Source organism: Furipterus horrens, unplaced genomic scaffold (genome assembly GCF_987537825.1).
Source record: "Furipterus horrens unplaced genomic scaffold, mFurHor1.1.pri manual_scaffold_10, whole genome shotgun sequence".
Lineage (NCBI taxonomy): Eukaryota > Metazoa > Chordata > Mammalia > Chiroptera > Furipteridae > Furipterus > Furipterus horrens.
Window position 1 is genome coordinate 7,029,871 of NW_028327180.1, and position 8,304 is coordinate 7,038,174.

Here is an 8,304-nt window from a genome sequence, read left to right on the forward strand (position 1 = left end):
ATAGAATAGCCTGTTTGAAATATATCACAACTGAAACATTGGGTAAATCTTTAGTTACCTGATTAAAGAAGTCCAAGGCAATTGAATTCATTTAAGTGCAACAAACAATGATGAAGTAAAAGAGGAAAAAATGGCTCGCATGGCGGAAACATGCTAAATGCCAGCTTTCCTTCTTGATCCTTGGGAATAAACTTGAGCGCTCTGGGGTCCTTGGCGCAGAAAACTGGAATGGTTTTCTTTTAAGTGTCTATGGGGCAATGGGGTGGAGTTGCAAGCAGACTGTACAGATGGATGGGTTTCTTTAAACAGTGATAGTTTCTCAAAACTGGTGACACTTAGGTACAGGCTGACCATACTGTGGCATTGTAATGATCAATTTTAAACTTTTATTTTCTAATAAGCCAGTGAGAAAAATGTATCATTATTTGTTATGTGTATGGATTGAAAATATTAATGAATTAAAAATTAAAGTGGACGTCAATATTTAGCCTATAAAATCAAAACAATGAAAATATATATCAATATTGTCCAAGCTAGTCTAAGCAAATATTATTTCTCAGTATAATTTAAATTCTGTGTTTCTTCATCATAAAGAAGGAGTACCATGTTTCTTAAGATAAAAAGTAAATCACAGTTAATATATTTATTATATATTTTATTCATATATTAACAGATATAACAAGGAATGTATTATATGTAAATAGTAAAACTGAAAACACTTGTGAGATAATTATAAATTGTCAATTTTGAAAATTTGTGAAAAAATACTGTCAATCCGTGACACTTCAGAGGGACCTGAAGTCCTATCATTCAATTGGGATGAATTATAGGTACATCAAATATTTGCTATGAGGTTAATTGAGCATCCTTCTCTAAATGAAGCTATGTTTAATATCTAAAGGTTAAAGTTTGTAATGGCATTAATAACATAGTCTAGAGAAACATAGAGATATGCTACTTTATTAATACTTGCCCAAACACTGAACTTCTTTATATTTTTATTATCTTGTCCAAACACTTAAATTCTACAAAGAACAGCCTATTTTTCTAAAACATGTTTTTCTAACAAGAACCTTAATCTTCTAAGAGCTTGCCTTGATTAAATTTATAAAAATAAGCAACTAGGAGCTTAAAAATTTGCAAACTTGTATGAATTTTGTTGGAAAATTTTCTCACCCTGACAATGAATCTAACTCTCCTGAACCTAGCAATTAAAAATGGGCACCCTTGTGAAAAAACCAGTGTTTTTATAATAAACAGGGTTATATTAAATGCCATGCCCTCCTGCCAACTTTATCGAAGACAGTACGTGTCTCAATATGGGCAATGTCAGAAAGTAAGAAACCTGCCACTGCGTTTTCAAGCTCCCTGTTGGACTGATGCCAACTACCAGGGAGGAACAGGGAGCACGCGGAGTTAGGGTTATATCTCCAAGCCCGACGATTTCTGTTTAACAGTACCTCCGTAGGTCACATTGTAAAAAGAATAAATATAAAAGAGAATGAAATGTAAAGGAGAATAGATTTAATTTGCTTTGAAATGTGCTAAAGCGGGATAGAAGAGAGCATATTAAAATTGCTATCGAAATGGTGAGCCATAAATCACAGCTCTGTTTACTCGGTGACAGTGTACACATCACACATTATTCTTCAAGGCACAATAGAACAAATACTACAACAAATAGCTTCTCACCCATAAATCCATCACCACTAATTCCTCTCCACTTGAAATACCTTAGCTTTTGTTGGTAGTTGGGAAAAAAATACACTGTATTCTATTTATAAGAAACATACTTCAAATGTAGATGTAAATATAAAAAGACTCTTAGATGAAAAGGAAGATGTTGAAAACTATAGGTCATGCTAACACTGATCAAAGGAAAGCCGGAACAGGACTTTTGCTTCTGAAACGTGTATCTGGTCCCTGCTGCTCTGTCTTCACCTGACACATACATGACAATATGCTCTATTAAGGAGGCTGCCGGGAATAGGCTGCCTCTTACAAGGCTTGTGGGGGTGCATCCATTGCATCTGTAAGGAGAACGAATGAGCTTCATTAAAATTAGAATTCCAATATTTAAATTACAAATGGATTCACTCTTTGACTCAACTGAGAAATATCCTGTACATATATTTTTCTCATTAAAGTCATTCATTGCACCATTGTTTGTAACAGCAAAACGATAATTACATAAAACAATCTAAATGTCTTTCAGCAAGAGAATGTTCAAATAAAGTATAGTGTAACAATATTATAATGTGTTGTTGTGATCAGTGAGGAAGCTCTCTGTGTACTTTTATGGAAATAGACGAAATAGACTCCAAAGTATACTAAATGAGAACGCAAAGAGCAGAGGATTATGTATGTTTTGTGTATACACAGTAGAGGATATGAATACATTCACAAGTAGAAGATTTTTCACTAAGACACTCTGGAATAGCAGAAGACAGACAAGTTCAAGTATCTGTGAAAATTATGGGATTACTGGGGCACAGGGAGATAAGTTATAATTCGCTGGATGATTCAATCATGTGAATCTATTATCATAAAGCAGTTAAAAGTAAAAATAAACAATGACTATCAAAAATTATAACTATTCTGTTATGATATAAAGATTTCCAGTCTCATTCAGGGGGAGCCTAACCATTTTCTTAATTTGATTATTCAAAACCAGTTTTGTCTTTTTGTTCATTCTCTTGCCATTTTTAATTTTTGGAAGAGTTAATTTTCTTTCATGTGAAAAAATAAAACAAAAGTTTAAATCATCATGACCCATGTGATGAAGACAAGAATGCCACTAGAGAATCATAAAATTTCCAGAAAATAATGCAGAAAAGTGCTGATCAAAAAAGTCTCACAACAAATTGAATGGCCCAAAATGAGGAAGCTTTCCTTTGAGAGAGGCTGGGATGCCAAGGTTTTCACATCTAGAGGTGTTTGTTTTTTTCATCATGATTCTGTTGATGGGAAAAATGAAATAATTATGTACAAAGACAGCTTTCATAAAATATTGGGAGCGCTGTGAATGCCTTATGGGTGTGAGCAAAACACATTTCGTTTTAAACTTTATGGCTTTGAAATAGTTATTTTAATCATATGTAAAGTTATTTTGAATAGCATAATTTTACTGTTACTCATATTAATGTGAAATTATCATCAAGCTTTCCACACGATATAGTTTATGTAGTTTTATTTGAGACATTTTCAGATGTGTTATCATATACATTTAGGGATTATAATTACACAGTCTAATGGACAGTCTAGTGGCTACCAGGACAATATAATTGTACCCTTTCTCATGAAAATAATTATAAAAAATTTGAGTGGAAAGGTTTCATTCCTAAAACCCAACAATTAATTTGTCAGTGGTCATTGGACCTCAATTAAGAAAAGGAATCATGATGGGTGAGTAAAGTAGGCATTTTTACACCTTGCTTAATTTCATTTATACAACTTTAACAGTGAAAGTAGATATTTTTAACCCCATTTAACACACATTAAAACTGATTAAACAGAAGGGAAATAATTCAATTATGAGCATGTTTACTACAAAGCATATTTACTGAAGTATAAGCTGTGTGAACACCCCCTCCCCGTCACATGGCCGGACACAGTACGGTCCCATTAGGTGCTGCCACCGTTGTAAGTACACAGTGGTGCTCCTCCGTCCATGCCTGCTCTGGGGTCTGAGACGACATTCAGTTTGTCCATCTGTGAGATTAGACCTGCTTCATTTCCTGGCACTTTTTTTTTTAGATCTAGGATATCATATAAGAAAGATAGCTGACTGGAAAAACATTGTATCATGAAATAAAAGTAACCCGTTTCCAGCTCTCGTAGGACAAATGTTGCCTTATCACTGCGTGTTTGGTTGTGATCACTACGCTCTGTGCACAGAAGATAACTTGGTCATGCGCCTATGAGGGGATCTTAGTAAGAAGCTCCAGAAAAGATGGGTGAGTCAGAGACAAAGATTCCATGTAAATTTCAGCATGTCATTTAAACTTAGGCTTATAGATTTATTAAAATTACTGAGAAGAAAAATGGCAGTTCATTCTGATCGTGTCTACTGATTTGTGTGTTCACGGAAAGAAGTCTTTCTTCCCAACTGGTATTGCTATCACTAAGTTAGCATGCAAAAATAAACATTAAAGGCTCTTCCAGTCTTGGAGGAATGCTTACTCTTTTGTTCAAACAAAACAAAACAAAATCCTGTAACATCAATGATTCTGTGTAACACGTAGTAAGATAGTCAGTGCCAGCGCAGACCAGGCATTATTGCTTTTCCTCCAAAGGAAAACAAACTTATAACCTCCTACCCACTGCTACGACAGAACAGGATTTTAATTAGGCAGACTATTGTGGCAACCTATTCCAGAAGCACAATTGAAGACAACTTTAAGTAGAATGAGAAGGCGTTCCTTGTTATTAAGTAACAAATGGTTAAAGTTTCTTCAAAGCAATCCTCCTGAGCATGTCATTGGTAAAGACTACGTAGTTAAAAGCAACTTGCAAATATGTTTATATGGACACATAAGAATGTTCTGATAATATTAGCAGAAAGATTCAACCAATCTTTCCAGGCAGAAGGAACGATGGAAGAACAGCATGCTATGTGCAGAAATGATCAGAAGAGCAACATTCTCTCGCATGAAAATTAAGAAGAGGAGAGAATGGTGGCACAAGAGCAGAGAGAGTTATCTACCATGACGACAAGAAGGGTTCTCATCATATCCCAAGTCATATTTCAGTGTGCATAACTGTGCTAGTTTATCATTCTCATTTTAAATCGTTAATATGATGGTTGTCAAATTGTCTTCTTTGTAGTTTCTACAAAGTACTGAGTTAGATCATTCTTTCAGTTTAGGGTTACTTTCCTGGGCCAGTTGCTGGCAGTATTTCTAGACATAACGGGGCCCTAATTTGGTAGGACAAATACTATATAGAGTATTGCTTCTGACTGCAACTGTATATTATCTTATATTTACTCTCCCTTAAATTATATTAGCAATCCATAGAACTATTTGCATTTATAATTATATAGCTCTGTCTTGCAATATAATATTTCAGGTCATCTTGTTCGTCCAGTAAAATTTTAGAAGTGACAAATTATTATTATTTTTTTTTACCAACCTTAATTATTCTATTACATTCAGGAGGAATACTGATAAATGCATTTTTCACTGCTACCAACATTTGGCAAGTGGAAGGATATTTTTCCTATTATCATAAATAAATACCTTATAACCCTTGCCCCTGTCTGTTAAGGATGATGAGGAGAAAGTAGGTGGCTATTTACTTTTAGCTTCCCTAGTGGAGACAGCAAAACCTAAAGTTCTTAACTTCTATTAGGGAATGTTTTTGCATGATAAATATAAAAAAATAAGTCAGTAAATGGCTTAGAATTGAGATATATAGTGTGGCTTTATTTTTTCATAGAGATGAAATAATAAATAAATCTGAACATGTTTTTGAAAAAAATAATTGAAATGATACATGATGATGAGATTTGGGGTTTTCACTACATTTTCAACAGATTACAGCAACAATGGCCTTCATGCACAGGGTACTTAGCAGAATATAATGTCAATAAAAGAGAAAAGGTAGAATACATTTATATTTCCCTTTTTTCCTCCCATGGGAGAAAATACTTTAAAACAATTCACTGCTCCTTTTAAAACTTAATCTTGGGAAAATAACTTTTAGACATATAAGTTATTCAGTTAGGTTTCTGGTATGCCATGTAAATACATGAGTCCCACATTATTTTTCTTGTCACAACTACGGTTTTTGTTCGTTCCTTAAATCCATAATTTAGTGGAGACAAGTTCAGTAATAATGATCAATTGATAGAAACAATATATGGTCATTTTGCCCGTAATGTTTATAGTCATTGTAGCTTATTTGATCTTCATCTCCCTTATTGACAAGTTTCATTTTTAAGTGTGATTGTAGTCAGAACAGCAACAATGTAAGAACATGACATCTACAGTCTGTATTTATTCTCCAGTACTGACATCCCTAGTTTTTTTTCTTGCTGTTTTTTTAGTTTACAAGTCAAAACAATATTTTTTTTCTATGAGGATAGCAGTTTAAACAGTTGTATAAATATCATCCTGTCTATATTTCTTTCACGTTACTTGTTGAAGTGTTTGAATGGGCGATTCATTTCTTTCTATAGTACTTAGAAAAAGACTAAAAATCATGAGAATGACTTGACTAAGAATATAATAACTAATGGTGTTATCCATGTTTAAAGTAGTTTTAAAACTCCTACTATTGATGATATAATAAAGTATTTCAAAAGAAAAAAAAGCACAGTAAGAATAGTTCTATTAAATAACATTTCTTTTAGCACCTATAATTGATATGCACATTCAACACATAATATATATTCATAAAGTAGAGTGATGGATTACACAAAAAAATACATGGTCATTATTATTTTAGACTCAATAAAGTGAAAGGCTTGATATTAACTTAACGATTTAACCAGAATTTTACCACCACAAACATGAAGTCGCTCTTTCCTGAACAGATCTGTTTTTTGTGTTAAACTTTTCCTTTTTTGATTCCCATTTAAACCTAACAGTATCTTTTATGTAGAATAAAACAACACTTTCATAGTCAGTAATACAATTAGTTATGTCAATGACTGTTTTCATGACAAATATACAGATTTATATCAAAAGAGTAAAATATAATTTGCAGATCCGTAGCAGCCCAATCAAAAGTTCTTTTAATACAGTCACCATGACAATCTTGACAGTGATGAGATGGAGGTTTAGGAGGTGGACTCCGGAGGCCGATGCCATTTCAAATGCAGCTGCGTCCTGTGCTCCTTGTGTGCCCTTAGCAAACTGCCTTACTTTGCTCAGCCTCTTTCCTCAACTGTAAAGCGAGGAGGTTATCCTAATGGAATGCCATAGGACTGGTGAGATTTAGTGATAAAATGAGCTGAACACCTGAATCTCAGACCTACGCTGATTGCTCTGTACCTGGACTTGTCTCTCTACTGCCTGGGCTGGAAACCTTAAACGTATCTTCAGTCTCTCTTCCCATTTGGATTATTCCAGTTAAGTTCTCCGAGATGGTTAACTAAGATTACTTTCTCAAATTTTGTATTTTGTCTTCACCAATGGGAGCAATATCATTGGGTTTCCGTGTAACATTCTTTGGGGAAGCAACTGAGCTCAACTCCACTTACTTGCTAGTGAGTCCTGAAGCCCCTGCATGATCCTTGCCTCCAGCTGAGACACAACCCCGGGTCTCAGCAAAGCCAAGACAGAACGCTGCTTAGTGTCTATATTTAAAGCCTCAGCTCCCACACCATTGGGAGACTACCGTCCACAGCTGCCATTTTGAACTGAGTACCTACTGTAAACTCAGGAATAGCTCTGAATGGTGGGCTCAGTGGGTTGGGTGTTGCCTTTCTGACCAAAAGATAAGGTCGCTGGGTCTGGTTTGATTCCCAGTCAGGGCACATGCCTGGGTTGTGGGCCAGATCTCCACCAGGGGTGTGTGGGAGGCATCTGATAGATGTTTCTCTCACACCTTGATCTTTTTCTCTCTTTCCTTCTCCCTTCCTTCCTCTCTCTCTAAAAATAAATAGATTAAGTCTTTAATAATAATATAATAATAAATAAGTTGGGAATAATCCCACATAGTATCACCTCTAGATTCTTTTTTTTTTTTTACCCCCAGGGCTTTCTTCCAATTCCAGCCTCTGCGCAATTCCCACAGAATCTCAGATCAATCATACATGTGCCCTTGTACATGCTTAAGTCCTCATATCTCTGCAGCTTGTCTTTTTATTTTATTTCCATTCTGATAGCTTACTTTATCCAATGATATGGCCACTGTTTGAATTATTTTAACAATTTTTCTAGCAACTGCATCAAATTGAGGCTCTTCTGAGTATTATCTATTTCTCTCTCTGTAAAACACACACACACACATGCGCGCAACTCTACACAAGATACAGAGTATTATAAGTGTTACTCTTCATTTCCACTTTCAAACTATTTTTCATTCTCTCCTTGATGCCTCTAGGTACTTTCTTAGGTACCTAAGTTTATTCACCACCTTTTACCTCTCCTGTTCATCTTATATGCCAAACTGATTTATTGAAATTATCATCGTATGACTCATTTTGTCCTTCCCACCACTTTTATCCCCCACTTCTTCCCCACTTATATTTCCATATGTTAACATTGCAAATTTTGTCTTTCCTCAAAGGGAGAGATTTGGGGCTTTGATTTCTACATTGCTATATTTCCAGAGTCTGGAACAGTCATTGAATGT